Source organism: Triticum aestivum, chromosome 7D (genome assembly GCF_018294505.1).
Source record: "Triticum aestivum cultivar Chinese Spring chromosome 7D, IWGSC CS RefSeq v2.1, whole genome shotgun sequence".
Lineage (NCBI taxonomy): Eukaryota > Viridiplantae > Streptophyta > Magnoliopsida > Poales > Poaceae > Triticum > Triticum aestivum.
In genome coordinates this window covers 634,245,678-634,268,085 of record NC_057814.1, presented here as the reverse complement: position 1 = coordinate 634,268,085, position 22,408 = coordinate 634,245,678, and the positions used below count along the sequence as shown (strand labels likewise).

At 48.4% G+C, this 22,408-nt stretch overlaps 1 pseudogene; it reads right to left on the bottom strand.

The window, feature by feature from the left end:
* LOC123171487 (probable aminodeoxychorismate synthase, chloroplastic) overlaps nt 1–18,682 on the bottom strand; it is a 37,760-nt pseudogene extending 19,078 nt beyond the window's left edge.
* Between the last annotated feature and the right edge of the window lie 3,726 nt (nt 18,683–22,408).

Genomic DNA, 22,408 nt, shown 5'->3' with positions numbered 1-22,408 from the left:
TCAGAAGTTTGATGGTACACAAAAAGAGAGGTGTCGGAGAGAGATGGAGTGAAGCCTATTGTTTGAATGAAGGAGGAGAAGCGTTGAAACCAAGCTCGTGGGGCCTGTTTAAGACCGTAGAGAGATTTCTGAAGAAGACATACATGAGTTGGAAAGGATGGATTTTCAAAACCCAGAGGTTGCTGGCAGTAGACAGTTTCTTGAAGGGAACCATGGAGGAAAGCATTTTTAACATCAAGTTGGTGAATGGGCCATGAAGAGGAGACAGCAACACTAAGAACGGTGCGAATGGTGCTAGGTTTAACAACAGGAGAGAAGGTTTCTTCGTAATCAATTCCTTGTTGCTGAGAAAAGCCACGAAAAACCCACCTGGCTTTATATCGTGAGAGGCTCCCATCGGAGTGGAACTTTTGGCGAAAAATCCATTTGCCAGAAACAATATTGGTATTGGGAGGACGAGGAACAAGTTGCCTGGTGTTGTTTTGAAGTAAAGCATTATATTCTTCTTGCATGGCAGCGGCCCAATTGGGATCAAGTAGAGCAGTTTTGTAATTCTTTGGAAGAGAAGTGAGAGATAGTGAGGTATGAAGGTTTAGGCGGTCTTGGGGTTGATGAAATCCTTATTTGGCCCTAGTACGCATGCGATGATCATTAACCGGGGCTGCTGTAGGAATAGCACTAGGGGGTAAGGTGGGTACTGGTGAGTCCAGCGCAGCGGAAGAGTCGGACGAAGGAGTAGGGCTGGGTGGTGGAGTGGGAGCAGGGCTGGGTGGTGGAGTGGGAGCAGTGCTAGGTGTTGGGGAGGGAGCAGGGGTCAGGGGTGTTGGGGACGTCTCGGGTGGGGTGAGTGTATGGTTGGGATTGGCTATGGTTGGTGTTAATGGTGGTGGTGATAAGTTGTGTTCGGCAGGTAGGGGAGTATATAGTTGGAAAGGACGGGGAGAGGGGGTGTTTGCGGAGCTAGGGGTGTTGGATGGTGTAGTAGTGCGTTGTGAGAAAGGAAAAATGTGCTCAGCAAACGTGACATGACGAGAGACATGAACGTGTCCGGTGTGAAGGTCGAGACAGCGATAGCCTTTGTGCTCGTCAGAGAAGCCGAGAAAAGCACATGGGATAGAGCGTGGTGACAATTTATTTGCAGAAGTGGCGTAGGCATTGGGAAAACAGAGACAGCCGAAAACACGAACCGCGGAGTAGTCAGGGTGGGAAAGAAAGAGGGAATAATAGGGAGTAGTGTTGGGTTTAGTTTTAGAAGGTCGAATATTTAGAAGGAAGGTGGCCATGTGTAGGGCTTCAGCCCAAAACTTGGGAGGCATAGATGATTGAATGAGGAGAGTGCGAACTATATCATTGAGGGTGCGAAGAGAGCGTTCTGCTTTACCATTTTGAGGGGAGGTGTAGGGACATGAGAACCTAAGCAGGATGCCATGTTGTAAGAAGAAAGTACGATTTTTAATGTTATCAAACTCGCGATCATTGTCACATTGGATAAAGCGAATTGGGAGGAAGAAGTGAACAGACACATAGCGTTGAAAATTAAGGAAAAGAGAATGGACCTCGGATTTGTTGCGTAGAGGAAAAGTCCAGACAAAGTGGGTGAAATCATCTAGGATAACAAGGTAGTATTTAAAACCCGAAACACTTGCAATGGGAGAGGTCCATAAATCACAATGTATTAATTCAAAGGGATAAGTGCTACAAGAACTAAAGGGAAGACCCACATGTTTGCCTAATTGACAAGACTCGCAAAACACAGAATTATGAGAGTCCCTATTACATGGTATGGTAAATTCACTAAGCATAGAAGCTAAGACGGCGGGGTTGGGATGGCCCAGGCGACGATGCCAGAGATCGACGGAGGCCAGCATGGATGTTGGAGGGGTGGCGGCAGGAACTCCATTAAGAGAATAAAGATCACCGGAGCTATTGAAGCGAGTGATCTCGGCCTTGGTCAGGTAATCTTTCATAGATAAACCAAAAGGGTCAAATTCAGCCGAAACCAGATTGTCGCAAGTAAATTGGCGAACAGAGATAAGATTTTTAATGAGGGCGGGTGCAACTAGAACATCGCGAAGTAAAAGAGGTTTGGTGGAAGAGGGAACTTGAGCCTGACCAACACAATATATAGGAATAGATGATCCATCTCCAAGGATAATGAAAGGGAAAGGAGATTTAGTGCAAGAAGACAACCAATTACTAGATGCAGACATATGACTAGAGGCCCCTGAATCAAAGATCCAATCCGTACCTGAGTTTCCTTGTGCAGCAAAGTTATTCATGGCTTGGAGAAAGGCAGCTTGATCCCAGCTCGGCGTCGCAGGTGAGGGTGGCGTCGGAAGCAGTGCCGGCGGATACGATGGTGAAGGCAGTAGGGCCGGCTGGGGAGTGTAGTAGGCATTGGCCGGCTGTGGTGGGGGTGGCGTCGGGAGCAGGGCCGGCTGAGGTGTGTAGTAGGCGCCGCCGTCGGTGGTGTAATGACCATAAGGAGCATACGTCGGGGCGGCGTGATAGGCAGTGGCCGGCTGTCGGGGGTTGAGAACCCCGGGAGCACCAGTAGGCGGCCGAAGGCCGGGTTGCCAGGCACCTGAGTATGCCGGCGGAGCACCGAGGGTGGACGGAGCGGACCAGGGCATGGGCCATGCTTGAACAAGCCCCGTCCAAGGATCATGAGGAGGCCGCCATGCAACCGCAGATGGAGCACTGGTGGGTGGTGCAGGACTCGGTGCTGGTGATGTCGTAGGCGGAACCGAACGAGTCGACGGCGGCCAGTAGATAGGGTTTTTGCCGCGGTAGTTCGGACTAGGACGCCAGCCTGGGGGCGGTTGAACAGATGACGATGCGGACGGCCCGGCGGCAGGAGCCGGCATGGAAGGCGGCGCTGGTGTAGACGACAGAGGAGGACAAGCCGCAGCATGAAAGACCTTGGGGCGAGAGTCCTTGCGAGCTTGTGTTTCCGCCGCGAGTTGTAGCAAGGAACGAACTTCAGCGAAGGTAGGAGGGGGCCGTATCATCGGTATGAACGAGGCTTGCTTGTCAAAGTCTTCGCTGAGGCCGACGACGACGATATTGATTAGCTGTGAGTCGCTAACTGTATCGCCGAGTTCGCGGAGCTCATCACCAATGGTCTTAACGCGCTGGCAGAACAGGTTCACCGGGGCGTCTCCTTGCACCATATTGCGAATCTCGGTGTGGAGAGCGTTTTTTCGAGCGTCGGTGTTGCTTTGGAAGAGCTGACGGAGGGAGTGCCAGATGTTGGTAGCGGTGGCGCCGTCGTGATCGAGCATGTTGAAGATCTCGGTGGTGATGCGGGTGTAGAACCACCGGACGATGGCGAGATCGTCTTTCAACCATTGCGGATCGTCGGGGCGGGGAAGACAGTTGGCGGCGACATGCGAGCGCAGGTTGTAGCGGCCGAGGTGGAGATCGAAGAGATGTCTCCAATGGTAGTAGTTGTGGGCGGCGAGATCAAGAACTATGGGGATGTAGGGGCTGACGTCTGAGATTGTGTCAGCAAGAGATATTGGTGCGGCGAGGATGGGTGCAGGGTAGTTTTGTGGAGCTATGGTGAGGGCCGAGAGAGAAGCGGCCGCGGCGTTGGCAGCCTTGGCGATGAGTGCGGCCCGGCGCTCGAAAGCCGGGCGGCGGCGGCGTTGGCGGAGCCATACCCTAAACCCTGGGACCGGTATCTGATACCATGAAAGCTGAATAAAACTGTTGCTTATTGATGATTTGGTGCGGCATACTAGAGTATATAAGAGGGTACAAACCGACATGGGTAGGGGTACAAAACTGACTTGGACTAGAAGTCGTATACCATAATGACTACTCTAACAAAATACTCAGCCCGTGATGAAGCCATGATAAAAAATGTACGTACCCTAGATATCCAACAAAGCCACCGTGGAATTCAAATGGAAGCCCTTGAAAATCCTCTTCATTGTTTTGAATGGACTGAATTTCCTGTGAAATGTGAATTTGTGAGAAACTGGAACTCCTAAGCAAGATTAAGCTTGCTGATGAGCTGAAGAGTTAGTAGTATACATTAGGTTAATACAAATCCAATCTAGCACGAGTTCATAATATTAGATGTAGAATACAAACAATGTAAGTCAAAGACAAGGAGATGATGGTGAGCACGGACCTATGAATTGGGATGCAGAGCCACATCCGTACCTGTCCCACTTCGTACTCAAAACCAGTCAGATTAGTTGTATGATATTTTTTGCGCTGTAGCTCAATTTGTACTGGCTCCCAGCTTTTGCGGGCTTATGCAGGATGCCCGCTTGCATTCCTACCTATAAGCTCAACTTCCTCTAGAGGGAGGGACAATTGCTGTTCGCGATTCTGGTCCCGAGGTGTCCCCCGCTGAGGATCGCAGTGCCAATGCCTCGATATGATGGCGTAATCTTCTCCAAATAAAGACAACGAGCTATAGTTGGCGCGCCGGGCAGGAGTTGCATGTGCCTGAAGCGAGGTTCAGATCGGATCAAAGCTTTGTGGCGACATCGTTTAGGGCCAGAGCTTTTGCTTTCAATCTCTAAACTTCACTAACAATGTGGCCAGTCACCTCGCCCTCACTACTACGGTATTACAATCGGTCTCTCGTAATATCGAATTCGAGAGGTCTCTGGTGGGGAATGATGGAGCTTGTGGCTTCACATGGTCCGTAGGTTGATGGAGGTTTAACTTTCTCACCAGCCAAATGCCATTCATTGGAAGTTAACTACAAATGGTAGTTTGTTGGTGAAATCGATGTACTTAGATCTTATTGATTATGGGCCAATGCCGAGATCCCTCCATATCTGAAAGATAAAAGTTTTGCTTATAATTAAAATATTTATGTGGTTTCTTCACAAGGGAGTGATCTTGACGAAGGACAACTTGGTAAAGCGCAGATGGGTAGGTAGCTCTAGATGCTCTTTTTCTGACCCGAACGAGACTACAAAACACATGTTTCTCGATTGTCCGCTTGTCAAACTTCTTTGGCGTACTTTGCATATAGCCTTCAACATTAACCCTTCACATAGTATGAACACATTATTTGGGACGTGGCTAAATGGAGTGTAAGCAAACATAGTGAGTCATGTTCGGATTGGAATATGTGCACTATTTTGGGCTATATGGAACTACAGAAATGATATGACCTTTAATAGAAAAAACTTTACCAACTTTTAGCAGGTTATCTACAGAGCCACTGTTTGGATCCGTACGTGGTTGTTACTCACGCATGCACATTCCAGGGAGCTTTTGGTTACTGGGTTCAACCATTGGGATACGACAGTACGGATTATCTTCAACCGATTTGGATGGCGAGCAACTAATAGGCTAGGTGTTTAGTCATCGCAGCCTGGTCTTTTTTCGCTGGATGTGGCATCTTTTTTACCTTTTCATCAGGCCTGTTTGATCTTGTACTTTGTTGGATAACTTATGATTAATAAAATGGCTGCATGAATCACTCTGATGCAGAGGCCGGGGGTTATTGTCCTTTCTTAAAAAAAAACCTCGCCCTCGCTGCTGCGCTCATGGAAGGCTTCCAGCTTGAGTTCAGGAGCATCAACTTCATCACCGACAACCTCGGCGCCATTCAGCACCTTCACTAGGACAACGGCCAGTGGACGGAGCGCAAGACCTCTGCTAGATGTGCTTCATTTGAAGGGGTATACATGGTACAACTAAAATCCACCTAGCTCTGCTACTACCACACCTAACCTTGAAGTGCTAGAAAGACAATAATTCCTTCGAACGCGGATCACCGGAACCTCTGACACGGAGAATGTGTCAGAAGAAACCCGCAAAGTTCTAGATGAAGAAGAGGCCTCGCTTAGGACAAGGTGACCCTCGAAGCTTGGGAGCATGAGTGGCAGGAAACGGTAGTCTAGATCATACGAAGCAGTGACATTGGCCTCGAAGATGGTGGATCCTAACTCGAGTCAACAGCCCGCTTGAGTTTAGCGTTTAGAGAGATTGACACTGGTGGTGTTGCACTCATGGGTGCGTTCTGTGCTTCCTATCAGTGATCACTCCATTCGGGCTCGACATCTTTCGGATATGGATAGCAAGTCCAGGCTACGGATTTTGGGTACGATGGCCAAAATAGCCTGATATGACCCCTTGAAGTCAATGACAGGAAAGTAAATTGTCTCAAACAACAAGTTATCGGGTTTGCCGAAAACCACCCAAGGAGATTCTGCCTGGAGGATGGGTGGACTTCCCAGGAATGATGTCGTGGAAAGGCATAGTGTTGGGTTCTGAGGTCTGACAACATATTTTCATCTTTTTCAGCATGTCAGTCTAGAGAACATTCATAACACTAACATTGCCCTTCAGTACTTTGGTGAGCTGATACTCAACAATGATAGCGATCCACGACCAAGGTAGACTTTCTAGGGCAAGGAATATGCTCGTGATGATCCGAACATTTTACCTATTGAGGAATCTATGGGAACTTTGCGTTCACTCCAAGGGTGAGCATGTGATGCCTTTCGCACTCCAACCCTTGGAAGATCATGACGACAAGGCCCTTCTAGTCAGGGAAATTGTTTCCACCGCTACACTTGGGAGTGTTTTGACACTTCTCGGATCATACGGCAGACTTCTGATTGCTGTCTGCCAACCATGTGTGGAAGTTGCACTAGCAGTTAGTGTGCTGGGCCGACTTGCCCTTCCTACTATGGCAGTTTTAGGGCTCATCCATCACTTCTTCATACGTCAATGAAGAACATGACATCCAACATATGATAAATTGATGAGTTCGTGGAGGCTGTTGTCAAGAAGTTCTCATGCACTTATATGTGGAACAGAACCTTCTGGGACATCGACAACTTCGTCCAGAAAGAGGGCGAGTTGTTCTGCAAATACATCCAACACTGGACCAAGGAGCGCAACTCCACGGAGGATATAACGGAGGCACATGCCATGTAAGTATTCAAGCATAGGGTGATGTGCAACAAGATGAAGCGTAAACTTGCGAGAGACCTGCCAAAAACCATGAGCAGACTCATGGAGGTACCAAAGAAGTATGCCACTGCATAACATGTAGTTCTCAATGCGAGCAAGTTTGTGAGAAGGGCAAGGCTACGCAGCAGGACTCCATGTATAAGGACAACCCCTAGTCATATGGCCATGGTAACAACAACCACAGCACCCGAAAGAACAAGAATGGCTAGGGTCGTAGCATGCGCGAGCTCATCTCATCCATATATCGTGATGCTGGAGGCTCTGGCCAGAAGTAGAATCATACGCTAAAGCAAAATAAATCTTAGAAGGTCATGTATGATGAAGTGATGGACAAGTCCTGCTACTAGCATAGGAGGAATGGAAAGCCCGGTGATCACACACACCAGGAGTGAAGCTTGCGCATCCGGCTGGCAGAGGTCAATCAGAAGTATGCCACATGATCTAACAAGGATCAAAGCCATCTCAAGGGAGGCAGTGGAAACGGTCCCCCCGCCTAGAATGACGTCATCATGGTTACTTTCTTAGGGGCGTAGTTCAAAAGGGCTTAAAATGTCGCCCTCTGAGAAGGTCCCAGCCTTTCCTTACTCGTGAATCTGGTTGGGTAGGAGCATCCTATTCGATAGTTGTAATCATCCCTAGAATGTCTGCCTTGGTCATGGTCACTCATTGTTTGGTAACATCTAACAAAAGTTCATAGGGGCGATGGCAGTGTCGTGAATATACTCCTTTCCATGACATCATTCCTAGGATGTGCTCCCAACCTCTCGGCATTATCTCGTTGGACGTGGTTTTCGGCAAACTAGACAACTTCCATCTTGAGACACTTCCCTTTCTGGTTGTTGACTCAGAATGGGCATATCAAGCAAATTTTAGGTTGCCCAAATTCATGGCCTGCCCATGCTATGGTCATCTGAAACTTAAATGTTAGGCCCAAATGGAATCCACACATGGGACACGGGGCTTGAAACATGCCGATTTGCTGGCCACGTACTTGGAGGAGCCTCATTGGAGTGAACACCTTGCTTGAATTTAGTGTTTGATGAGTTCGACACAACAACAATCCCTCGTGGTGGTAACGGAGAGCTGCCTGGGTTCGGCTGCACCATGTAAACCCTTTCACTAACCACAACTAGCAGAACTCTTGCCCGCCTCTAACTCGGAGTCAAAGATAGGAAAGATGGACTAGCCATGGTTACAAGTTCTAAAGAAGGAACACCGTTATGATTGGCTAATTAACATCCCAGGGGTTTCCTGCTGGTGAGCTCCTTCCACTGGTTGGTCGCTGCATCACAGAGTTGCACGGCGTCGAGCTTGTCGGCCATGATGCTCCCGAACTCGAGGTCGCACCCTTCTGTGAGAACAACCTGAACCTCCCTTCTGGCACATACAATCCCGACATGGCACACCAACTATCATGTTATTTTCCGGACGGTTGTCATTATTGGGTGACGCAGGTGCCCATGATCTGGATGGTGCACATGAGGTGAGATTTACATAGGTTCAAGCCCTTGGACCGTGGTAATACCCTATTTTCTGCTTGTTTCTATTGTTGGATATAACCTCATACCAGAACTAAGGTTTTTGTTGTGTACAAGGGGTATACGAGAGGTTTTGTTATGTACCTTGTAAGTACCGATTAGGGGGGGGGGGGGGGGTCCTGAGCAGGCCCTATATACTCGGGCATGGCTAGTGCTCCAATAGTCCCGATCTGGTTGTTACTGTCTAATACAGAAGACATACGCTAGATGTCAGGTAGAGTCTTTGTCTTGTGTCTGAACGCGGCGATGCGCCACGTATTGCTGAAGAACTCTGCAGACCAGGCTTGGGCCTCCCTATGGTCGTTGGGCCTCTTCTGTCCTCCGTGGCCACAACCCCGGGGAATAACATCATCATAATTCTTCATACTAAGATGCGTAGGACTTGTCTTCTAAAAAATGCCTAGGATCAATGAATTATTTTACGCACATCTGGTACCAATGAAACACTTTTATTTAGTTCTGTAGGAAAAAACTTCTAGTTCCTGTCTAATGTGTATATAGTGTCACTGTGCTTAATTATTGAGATATGTTGTGTTGTCAGAGAAACCACATAGCTTTAATAAAGTGACAGAAGACAAGATTACCAGTTTACCATCACAGCAACAAAATGTGAGATTGATATTAAGCGTACCAACGAGTGCACCATTTCAACTTATACCTTGTGAAGAAATTCCAAGAAGCCATCTTTGAGAGTGTTTTTCACAGCAGATCCGTCAGCACGTCGAATAGTAATGTTCCCTTCAGAACTGGATGTACACATAATTAGGAAATCAGGAAAAGAAGAAGAGTTACGAGACACATAAAAATGCACTAAATCTCAATTCTTCTATTTCTGAGAAGCACATTCCTACCTTTGATTGGAGAGGTGAAATGTCATTTGCTTCCACAGAGGTCCGCCCTTACCACCCATGAATGAAAAACGTGCCCTATTCTGCGAGAAGCAATATTTGAGAATAAAGTATGGTCAGCATTCAACTTAAACAGGAGGAGACAAAGTGCATTGTCAAGATCAGGGAAGAAAACGGAATTAGTATCACACATTAGTGAATACATTTCCCAATTCCGGACTTAATTAACGTAGATGAAAAGAATTATTATCCGCATATTTTCTTCTTATATCATTTCATACAGCGAAGCAAGCTTTTTACAAAAAGACTTGAGTAAGAACTAGGAACTAAGAAAGACAGAACTGGGACAGTAAATCTGTATGTAATAACACAAAATCCTATCCTCGTCAAGCTTCACTTACATCAGATGAAATGCACAGTAAAGTAACTGGATGATCAATCAAGAGTTTGGCACCTGGTCGACTGATGAGCTGTCCAGCCAAAATGTATCATCAGCGTTTTCATGACCAAAAAGCAATGAAAAAATATCTTCAGATCCACCTGTGCGGCTGAGGAAGTTATCAATCCTCTTCCATCTCAAACGTAAATATTTTTTCTCGCTGCTTCTCTCTGGAAGCATGCGAGCCTCAACAGAATCGCGAAGCTCCAGTCTTTCAGTGTGCAACAAGCCCTTCGGGACATAATTGCATTGATCTGAACAATTTACGTGCTGAACAATGAGGAAGTCAATTGGGCGATGGAGTATGAAGGGTAGGTGCAAGAAATTTCGAGGCGTGCTTCCGTAACCCCCCCCCCCCCCCCCCCCTTCTGAATATATTGAAAAGGGTAGTTCGGTCCATGCATGTAAAACAAAACCATTAAGAAATTAATCTCCTAATTGGTGCTGTGATTAACAGCAATGCTAGACTCACGGGCATTTTAGGGGGGGTTAACGGGGTGGTTACAATTGATTAGCTGACTTTGGTTAAATGAGGCACGCCTAACAGTGAAAGACCGTTGTTTCTTTCCGTGCGGGTAGTATTACCGGGTGATTAATTAAGTAAGGTGTGAGTAGTGGAGGGAAGAAAATCTTATACGACCTGGTCTAACGCACCATCTTGAGAGACCCCATCCATCAGATGACACGTGGCTTTGAAATCTCAATACAGCCAAAGGACAAATTATCGTGTTCCTGGTTAATGTTTGTCTGTTTAGTTCGTGATGTCCTGTATACCAGCCGCGTTCTCTCCCTCCCTCAATCCCTTGCGTCCGCAGTCCGGCACACAACGCACAGTGATGCACGCATGCAGCCGGACGCACGCACTGCATATGACCACACTGTTGAGTATAATGTATATTAGGAAGTATGTGATAGATTAGGATTTGTTCTGCCTTGTCTTGTACTCCAAGTAAATCATTGTACTCTTATATATATGCTCACGAGGCTCAAGCAATACAACGAACTATTCCACCAAATTCTTTTCTCCCTTTTAACATCGTATCAACCTAATCGATCCAACCCTAGCCGCCGCCCGACGCTTCCGCACCCGCGCGCCGCCCCCAGGGCGGTCGGCCTCCATGACCGCCTCCGGGGGCCGCGCCGCCAGTACCTAGGGTTCGTCCGCCGGTCCTGTTGACCGGCTGCCCTAGAGAGTCTTTTCCCCGAGGCCTTGCTCCGAATTTTCTCTCTCTCCTGCCGGTCACCTTGATTGACGCGTTTTCTTTTGGTTTTTCCGATCTATACTTGATCGGTTTGCGTCGTTTGCCGCTGCCGTCGACACCCCGCGCCTCTACTCCGACACCAGCGCGACCTGCCGGCTACTTCACCGACCCGGCGGCCTCGCGCGACAGGCGGCCCCTCAAGGCCGTCATCCGCGCGCTGGCCCGCCCGTCGCCCTGCGCCAGCCGTCCGTCACCGCCTTGCTCCGACCGGGACACCTGTATCGCCTCCACCCGGCGGCCTCGCGCCATGCGGCGGCCAATTATAGCCGCCGCTCGCGCGTCGGCCCGCCAATCGATCCTGCCACCCGCCTCCGCCGCGTCTGCACGGCGGCCCTGCGGGTTGCCTTGACGGCCTCGTCCCCGGCTGCGTCGGGCCTATTGCGTCAGGCCCGTCGGTTGCCTTGAGCTCGGGCGCCGCTGCTCCATTGGTCGCCGGGCCTCGCTGCGCGGGCGACGGCGCTGCTTTGGTGGCCCGGGTGCCGGTGCTGACGCGCTCGTCCGCATGTTGTCCCATGCCGTCCATTATCGCCGGCTTCATCTCGGACTCCGCCGCCACCCCTCCTCAACCGAGCGGCGTCCACGACCTCGCGCGCGATCGGATTGATCACCCGCCCGCCGCCGCGATCCACCTCATCTACCCCGTGAGACCGACCTGGCCCGTCTGTTGCGTGCGCCTCCGTAGGCCCTGTGATGACTGTCCCGAGTTTAGCGCACCCCTCTACCGATCGAGCAATGGGAAGCCGCTGCGTCGCCCAGTCGGGCCGCAGCGCCGCCGCCCCGTGGTTCTTCTACCGGCTGCACCGACCCGTGTCACCGCTGCGTCGCCCATTCTGGCCGTAGTGACGCGGCCCGCGGTCCCCCGCCGCCCAGAGGCCGCCCGCTCCAGTTCGTCCCGTGGCTATACCGACCCTCGCGCCGCCACTGCGTCGCCCCGTCGGGCCATAGTGAGCGTGGCACGCGGTCCACGCCGCGGTCCCGAGACCGTTCCTACGGTTGCACCGACCCGAGTTTCGCCGCTGCGCCGCCCCTTTAGGCCGTAGCCCGCGGCCCGCGGTCCACCGCCGGCGCCACGCGTCGACCTCCCGTGGTATGTGTCGCCTCGCCTCCCTTGGCGCGGGTACGCCACCGTCCGCGCCGGTCTTCGTCATGCTGTTGGGTTCGTCGCCTACTTCGAGCACCGCTGTCGCGCTCCTAACCTAGCCCCAAGGTCTTCCGCCGTCGCCCAGACCTGCCCGCCGCCGCTGCCTCGCCCCTTCGGGCCGTAGCGCCGCGGCCCGCGGTCCACCGCCGTCGCCACGCGTCGACCTCCCGTGGTATGTGTTGCGCCGCCTCCCTTGGCGCGGGTACACCACCGTCCACGCCGGTCTTCGTCATGCTGTTGGGTTCTCGTCGCCTACATCGAGCACCGCTGTCGTGCTCCTAACCTAGCCGCCGCCGCCACCGTCAGGTCGCCGCCACCGCTCTTCTTCGGCCGCCGCCGCCGCTACCCCCGTAGCTGACGTCGCCGCCCGTCCACCTCCCTTCGTATTCGTCCAGCACCAGCCCGTCGCCAGCGTCGCCGTCATCTACCCCGACCACTTCGTCTACTCCGACCACTGTTGGCGACATTGGCCCCGCGCCGATGGACGCCGCAATCGTCGTCGAGTCCTTCTCTGCTGGGCCCTCCGACTTCTCCGACATGACGTACAACTCGTGCAGGTCCCTCGTCTACGCATCCCCGATGCTGGAAAGACCGCTGTGTGCTTTCGTCCACGACGTGTCCCCAGGCCTGGCAAGCCTGGTGCGGTGCTTCGTCAACTTCGTCTACGTCCGTCTTCGCATGACCGGTGCTGGCAACACCGACGCGTGCCTTCGTACACGATGTGTTCCCGGGCTTGGGAAAGCAGACGCGACGCGTCATCAACATCATCTAGTTCCTGGCGCGCCACTACTTCGACACCACTGCGCCCATGACTAACTCGGCGCATCCTTGCGCCCGCGGCTCCACGGCGACTTCCTCGACATCGGCCACCCTGACTCGACATCGACCACGGCATTCTTCGCACAGCTACCTCGACCACGGCTCCACCACACACGCTCTCGGCTACCTCGACAAACAGTACAAAGGGCTACCGCCTTGCTTGAGCAACCTCGTCGATTTCCACTCCAGCCATGACTTCCGCGATGCATCGACTGTTGCGACTATGGGGGGGGGGGGGGGGTGTCCATCGGCTTACCTTCGGATTCTTCGACAGTCTCACCGTCTGCGTCGCTACCGTTGTGACTGCGGGGGATGTTGAGTATAATGTATATTAGGAAGTATAGGATAGACTAGGATTTGTTCCTGCCTTGTCTTGTACTCCAAGTAGATCATTGTACTCTTATATATATGCCCACGAGGCTCAAGCAATACAACGAACTATTCCACCAAATTCCTCTCTCCTTTCTAACACACACCAACACGACACACCGTACAGGACGCATGCATGTCATCCTCGTCTCCGCCATTTCCGTCCATCTTCTCTGCCTCCCACATCCTAGGCCTAGATCAATGTATAAGAGGGATACAGAGTCTCCTGATGACACTATCTTCTTATTACAAGATGATGACGACAGTGCTACAAATTTAAAATTCCTCTTAACTGCCTTTGAGCAGATGTCTGGTCTGAGCATTACTTCCACAAAAGTGAAATTTTCTTACTAGGTGGGGCTGGATAAATCTTGCATTTACCAGGAAATATTGACTTGTGAATTGGGTAAAATGCCTCTAAAATATTTGGGCTTACCTGTTTCATATAGGAGAATTAGAAACAAGATGTGGAAAATGTAAAAGAGAAGATAGAAAAAAGATGTGCCTGCTAGCAGGGGAGACTACTTAACATAGCAGGGAGAATTACTCTGGTTCAATCATGTCTATCTAATATCCCTATGTACATGATGTCCTTTTACCCACTACCCACTGGAGTGAGGAAAAAAATTGATTTCTTTGGAGCCAGGTTGGTCTTGCATGCTGATGAACATAAGAAAAAAATACCACTTAGTCAAATGGAGTACTTGTTGTTTGCCAAAAAATGCAAGGAGGATTAGGACTCCTCAATTTTGACATCTTCAACATTGATTTATTAGCTAAATGGTTGTGGAAAATTTAAAATGAATCTGGGCTGTGGCAAGATGTCCTTTGGAGGAAATATATAAAAGATAAATGCATTTCTGGAATCCACCACAGACCTAGAGATTCTTAGTTCTGGTCTAACATTTTGAAAATTAGGGAAATTTATTATAGACATATTAAAAAGAGAATTGGAGATGGTAAAAACACTAGATTCTGGGAGGATTGGCGGGTGGGAGATAAACCACTCATAGATGCTTACCCAAATCTACATTTCATCAACATGAATCAGAACATCTTTGTGTTTGATGTGCTGTTAAAGGGGTGGCAGTTTTTCTCAGAAGATCATTGAATGACGAAGCTGCTGCCCTGCGGAATAGCCTATAATCTAGATGTGAAGATGTTAATGTATATGAGAGCAAAGATATATGCATGTGGATGTTAACTGCAAATAAATATATTTTCTGTTAAATCTCTGTACCTACTCCTGATCAAAACTGAAATTGGCTTTCCTCAAAAATTTATGTGGAAAACTAAGGTGCCTGCTAAAATAATTGTTCTTTCGGTTACTGACCAAAAGAAGCATTCTAACTAGAGATAACCTACTGAAAAGAGGCTGGAAGGGAGACAAAAATTGCCTTTTCTATGGGCAAGATGAGACAATTAATCATTTGTTATTCTCTTGCTCTGTGGCCAAATTGATTTGGAACCTGCTTAGATCCTCTTTGGATCTACATTCTATTCTTGCTATTTGGGTGATTGTTTTGGCAGATGGGTTCGAACCTTCACTAAATCAGATAGGGGAATTGTCCTAGTTGGTGTTTCTGCATTATTTGGTGATGTGTGGAAATGCCGCAATGATGTGATATTTGAAATAAAGAAAATTAATGATCCTTTATGTGTGGTGAAACTAATTTGCAACTAGATCTTGGATTGGTCTATTTTGCAGATCAGGGACACAGAGAGAAGAATCCTGCAGCTGGGAGCAAAGGTGGTAGAACGAGTGGAAGTGTAATCTTCAGAGCTTAACAGGGATGGCGACCGGGTGTGCTGAGGCTGGAAAATTGAAGAAAGGAAACAACACTGCCGTCCCATTTTGATGCTCCTTCAGCAGCTTTTGCCTACTTGTTTTCGATGCTATCATGTACTTTCTATTTCGTTCTATCTGGACTAGTCAAATTCTGCTTCTTTATGTGAGCTGGCTTGTAATGGTACTTCAAAATAGACCAGTAGTCTTAGTATGATGCGAGTCAAGTAAGGGAGTCTGTTACTAGAACTGGGTTTATTTATATGAAATCGGAGAGGGAAAGCCTCTCTTTTGCCAAAAAAAAAAACATTCTGGGCCCAGATGGCAGTGATTGACCGCCACCAGGCTCGCAAGCCGGTCGGTCCTAAGGGCATCTCCAATGCCGACCCTCAAACCGCCAGCATAGTTCCGGACTGCGCGGTTTAGATGTGTTTTGCCCCCTCCAACGCGATCCTGTATCGATCCGGACACAATTTCTCCTGTAAATTGGAGACAAAGTGGGAGGGGGGGGGGGGGGGTTCCGAAAGTCCGCCGCTGCCACGTAGGACTCCGAAACCCAAGGCCCACTAAATCCACCTCCCGGTCCCATTTTCTTCCAGTCCGCTCATTCTCTCCCATGCTTTGCGTCCACACCATCCACCTTCGCCGCCATTGTTGTACCTCTCTGGCCAACACATATGCATTGTCGGAAGTCTGCAATCAGCACCGACGTGCCCGCTCGCCTTTTACTCCATCGCAATCCACCCTGGAGATGTTTATACCTAGGTACACTACGTGCCTCTATGATGACATCCATGGCGGACACCACGCCTGCCTGTTGTTCGTTCAAGTGCCATTTAGCTTACTTTCAGACGTCATGTCGTTTTTTCAGAGTACGAAGGATGGTGGGGTACTGGATCATTGAGGATGAGCTGTTGTGCGATGTGTGGTTTGCCATATCTGCGGATTTCGTAGCCAGGAGCACAGGGGGTCTCTTCTGGAAACATTGTGCCCTACAACATGCACATCATTCAAGAACGCAATATGAGGTCACTATCGTATCGCTGATACGCCATCCAGACCATCGTCACTAAGTTTTTTCATGTGGTTGTTCGGCTGGAAGCAAGGTGGCCATTGCACGGGGCAGAGGAGGAAATTGTAAGTTTTGCTTCTTCTTGCTGGATACCCGGCTAATCTCGTCGAATTAAGACGTATTTGTACTAGACTTATTTGCATGCTATATACGGTGATTTGTGCTATTTTTATCCGAACTTCGATGAATATGAAAATGTTTGCATGAATTTCGTGCGCTTAGTTGAAACACGTCTTGAAATGTATGCAGGCAACGTTGGATGGCCGCCTCCCACATCCGTGTCCGCGGACTGGTCCCCTGTCCATTGACGGATGTGGGAGCAAATTTGCGGGTCAATGTTGGAGATGCCCTAACCGAGCTGTCCTCAGGTGGTTCGGTCCGGTCCGGTCTGGACCGCCGGCGGCCGACTACACGTCAGCTCGGTCAAGGACATGACCGGACCTTTTCCGACCTGAGTCATCACAATTCATAAAAGAAGGATTTAAGGTTTCTGTTGGGTTTGGCGTCTGCTAAACTTGACTTAATTATTTTTATTGTCCATCATGCCTTTAATTACGAAGGGGTACAGACCGATCTCAGTGAAAAATATTATTCATTTACGGTACATGAGATTTTTCCAGTTTACCAGCACTGTGAGCCTTTCTTTCCAGAAACGAAGATGACGGTGATCCATATTCGGTTGTTATCCTCTTGAAGTTCTGAAAAATATGTCTTCCATAACGAGTAGCAATACTCTCTGGATGAAACTGAAGTAGAAGGCAATATATTATAAGAAGAATTAACAATCTAAGAGGTAAAAAACGAACAGATGTAGCCACTAGAAACGAAGTATACCTGCACTCCATAATGAGGCCTGCTAGAATGCTTGATACCCATGATTATCTTGTAGCCATCTGGTTTACCAGGATTGTGTATGGTAATCGGCACTTCTCTATTGTTAGTTACTTCCGAAGGGTGTGTAATGGAAAAGTTATTTAATGATCCCAATAAGGGACAATTATCACCCTGATCGCTATCTACAAAAGATAGCATTTTGGGAGAGGCACACCATGCTATTGACACAAGATCCTCAGGCAGTGAGGTTGCTTCTATTACAAGTGAATGGTAGCGCACTACCTGAAAAATAGCACCATTAATTATAATACTTATTGCAACCTACATGGAAAGTCCATGCTGGAACACAAATGATACAGAACTGGATACACTAACCTTGAATCCAGAGTTTATACCCGACGGGATATGATTAAAGAGGTAGCTTCCATTATGTTCAATTTCACTGATTTAAGAAAGATAAGTGTCAGGTCATGTGGTAACCGTAGTGCAGGTGCAACTAGAACTTCAAGATCATGATATACACACAACAATTTGCTAACGAAAAGGATTTGCATGGATCAGAAACCTGAAAGTACGTATTAGCGTGAAGAAGAGTTCAAGGTCTCACCTAAGTCGTCCATGTATAGCTTCAGGAGCGTGAACAATTTTAGCGCCATGTACTAACCCCAATGCCTGCAACGTTCAACATTAAAACAGGATGTCCATTTCAGGCAAAGCTGCCACCTGAAAATTTCCTTTTTTTTCCTTTTTCATGAATGATCCCTAAATATTTTTAGAAGGACAAGTATTATTATTTCACCTGGTGGCCAAGGCAGACACCCAGGATGGGTATATCTCCGCACTCAGAAACTATCCGGAGACACAGACCTGAAAAACAACACATATATAATGAATAGCACACACCTGAAAAATTAACATATATAAATAGAAGCATTCTCTCACAGATGCAACAGTATCAACTGAAGTAGAATTGGTGAATAGTCCTCACCTATGTCGCCAGGACACGCCGGAGATCCAGGGCCAGGCGAGATCACGATGTTGTCAAAGGCCCTCTTCTTGTACACCCAGTAGTACACGTCCCCCCATGCCCACTCGTCGTTGCGCACCACCACAGGCGGCACTGCAGTGCAGATACAGACGACCATCATGACACCATCCAGCAAGCAACTCAAAAGTGTGATTCCTCTCAATCCACTTCAGGACATCTCCAAGAATCAATCAATTCAATCCAATCCACAGACTTTATGGTAAGCAATAGAAAGAAGTAGTAGCCTGTGGGATGCTGGGAGAGGGAAAGTTAGTGGTTCACCTCCATTGACGACCGAGAGCTCCTGGAAGAGGTTGTAGGTGTAGCTGTCGTAGTTGTCAACCAGGAGGGTCCTCACCGGCGGTGCCTCCGCCTCCTCCGGCCCGTCGTCTCCACTGGCCCGCCGCCGCGCAAGGCCCCTGCGACGCCTGGCGCAGTCCTGGCACAGGGGGTGCTGCCACCGCCGGGGGGACGGTGGCGGGGACCACCTCGCGATCGCCGGAGCCGTGAGGCAGAGTGCGGCCATCTATTTCGGTGGAACGGAGCGAGAGAGATCAGAGGAGGGAGGGAAAAGAAAGAACAGAAGAAAAGACTGCTCCGTTTTCTTGGGTGGTGGTTCCCTACTGGTGCAGAACTATTTATGCGAGGCGTGCGTACAGCCGTACACCCACGGTAAACCAACACAGTTAAAAAATACTCCCTTGATCTGCTATATGTATTAAATCTGCGACACTACTATAACCAATAGAGTGCCCGTGCGTTGCCACGGGCTCTTGAAAAAGTTTACAAGAGATACATGTTAAATTGGTCTTACACCATCGTGTAAGAACATATCATCTCTCATAGTAAACAACCGATTTTCCCTTGAAACCAAACAACCGATCCTTCTCTTCTTACCTAAAAAAAAACAATTCACCCTCTCACTCATCGCACGATGCAATGGTCACACTCACATCTCAATTCCCTGGCGTGCTCTGCCCACCACGGCTTCTCATTGTCGCCTCCCCTCGACGCCACGTCATTTAGCTCGCACCTTGCTCTCGGCGCACATGCCACCGTCCCTGCTCCTCCCTCTTCCTAGTAGAATGCCCGTGCGTTGCTATATGCTATAATGCATATAGATAAATGAAAAAAATGTTAAGATCGTCTCCAAGGTCAAAGACCGTCTGGACATGTTCAAACATGAAAAGGGCCCAACGGGCTACCCAAAATCCAAGATAGTCTGGACTCCTTCAAATCCAATCAATATGTGAGGGAGAAATATGGTTGTTCAAAATATCCATCATGCTATCTTCAACGTGCGGTCCCAACAAAAAAACCAAACCTCACGATGCATCCTTCTTTTTCCTGCCGGGTCCTCCCCTTCCCGCTCAGTTTTCTCCTGTAGCGGGACATTTCTCGCTGGAGCCCTCTCCTTTAAACTGGATGACACGCACCTCACTGGATGACGTCCACCTCACCTTCGCCATGGTGCCCTCCCTCCTTCACACCGTACTTCCCCACATACCACCAATGATGAGTCCCTCGCCAACCGCCCCTCCCCTTCCCCCTCATGTTCGTGCCGATCCGCCACCGCCATCAAGGGGGGTGAGGCATGCGCCGCCCGTGATGCCCCCCCCTCCCCCCCGCCACCCCAGGCAAGAAGGCAGACCCGATATCTACCGAGTCATTGTTATGGTGTAACATACAGTTGAATGTCGTCCATTACCATAAAACAAAAGTATGATGTCCGTTGTTGCACACGCAGCGCTTACGTCACCGTGTCCATTATTAACTTTTGAAGTAATCAACCAATGCATTTATCCTTCTATCCTAACCAAAAATTAACTGACTTGATGAGGAAAAGAATATGAACCGCTCGCCCATGCATTTTTCAGCAAAGTCATCTCTAATGAGATGCAATTTGCCGCATTTTCTACAGTAGGGAAATTATTCCTCTAAGACAGTCGTAACCGAACTGACGAACCCCCACCCCGCTCGCTCTTAACCCTCACTCTTATCACAAAATCCACTAACTCATGTTCTAAGTGAGTCAGCGATCGACGTCGCTGTAGCAGACCAACAACAAGGGACAAGGGCAGCAACTTCCATTGAAACAACGCACGAGCATTTATATATGGAACCAGCAAAAGATTTGAAATGACCGTTGACGAACACGTTGACATTCTACTACTACCTTAATCCACTCGATCCATACCTGAGGCACGTACACGCCAACCACAGCTGCCACCAAAACCCTAGCATAGCATGTGACACTGAACTGATTCTTAATATACCTTTAAGTACTCGTCACAGTGATGATTTCTTGGCATGGGGACATGACAAGAGGGGCGTCTTCTCGGTACGATCTGCGTGCAAAATGCTAGTAACGACCAAGTTGAACAGAGAAGCTTGGTCGACGAGAGAGGTGGTGCGTCAGATAATGCAAGGGAGGAGAAGAGTTGGTCCAGACTATGGAAAGTTAGTGTGCCTTCCAAATTAAAAGTTTTCTTGTGGAGGCTTGCGCAAAGTTCTCTTCTTACAAACGATGTAAGGAACCACCGAAACATGTCAACGACATCTTGTTGTGCCATATGCGGGAACGGGGACTCCTGGATGCATTCCCCCCTACTGTGTACAATGGCGAGATGTGTGTGGACTCTGTCTGATCCAGAATTAGTTGAGCATATGATGACAACAGCTGAGCCGAATGCAAGGAATTGGTTATTCTCTATGATGGGGACATTATCACAGGAAGAATTTACAAGGATGGTGGTGACAATCTGGGCCATATGGACTGCTCGGCCGAAGTTAATTCACAAAGGTGATCACCAAAGTCCATTGGCTACTCATACGTTTATTACGCATTTCTTATCCGATCTTAGAGATGACAGTACCACCAAGAGTTTCAAGCGAAGCAAGGGTGCAGCGGGTAAAACAGCGAAGGTGGATCCCCCTTCATCTGGGATGATGAAAATAAACGTTGACGGAGCAGTCCAAGATACAACCAAAACCGGGCAATTAGTGCAGTTTGTCGCAACATTCATGGACAACACCAGCAAATGAATGACTAATCTGCATACAAAAAACCACTAATTGTAAACCAGTGAAGAGAGAAATCTCAAACCCAGTGCAAATTCCTCCTCTGTCAATCAGGATTGTGAGCTCATTAAGGCATTTTTTAAAGACACAAAAAGACAGCGACATATAAAAAAGATTTAAACACAGTTAATCCTTGATACAATTTTTTGATGCCTGTTATTCTAAAAAAAACTGATGGCAGTCCCGTTGCTGGCTGAGACAGTAAGATTGATGATATGATTTTATGAGACTATGGCAGTGGGTTCACATAGTCAAAGAAGATAACTGTAATATCCAGTTGACTCTCCAGAATAAGTACGGCATCAACAGTATACTTATCTATGACAGAAACTCAAAGGAGTGGCCATCTTCTTGGATCAGCTGCAGCAATCCCTTCACCTTCTTGTACATTCCTGCTTCTTTCAGTTAAATGATAATTAGTTAAAGCTAATACTTTAAACATTGACACCACTAAAAGGGTGACTACAAAAGGGGAAAATCATTATAACCTCCCATTAAAACTATCTGACCATTCCCATTAAATTATACAACATTTTTCTTAACATTCTTTACTTATTACTTTTTCCAGGCCTTAATTTACTTATTTCCATTTGTCTGGTATCCATATTTGCATCACTCCTATAGTCAAAGATCTATAGCCATGTAGATGTGTGCCAGAAAAAGAAGAAGTCTACATACCCACTAGAGATTAACAAATGGCACTGGTAGAAAAAAGGCCTTTAGTCCCGGTTCGCAAAGGCCTTTAGTCCCGGCTGTGCAACCGGGACTAAATATGCGCGACTAAAGAACCCCCCCTTTAGTCGCGCCTCTTACGAACCGCGACTAAAGGCTTTAGTCCCGGTTCTCGTGGCCAACCGGGACTAAAGGCCCGTCCTTTAGTCCCGGTTCTCGTAGCTAACCGGGACTAAAGGCCTCCTCCGCAGGTTTTTTTGCGAATTTTTTTAAATTTTTTTATTTTCAAATTTCTGAATTATTTTAACCTCTAATCTCTAATCACCACCCCTCATCACTGCTCAATTTAACCTCTAATCTCTAATCTCTAATCATCCCTCATCATTCCAAATCATCTAACTTCCCGGACGGTCACCCATCCTCTCACTACTCCAGCCTGAGCACGCTTAACTTCCGGGTTCTATTCTCCCTCGTTTCCAAGTCTGCACTTGTTGTTTTCCTGACAATAGTAGGATGTCAATTCTATTAACCCTCAGGAATTTAGCTTGAGCATGAAGTGACAC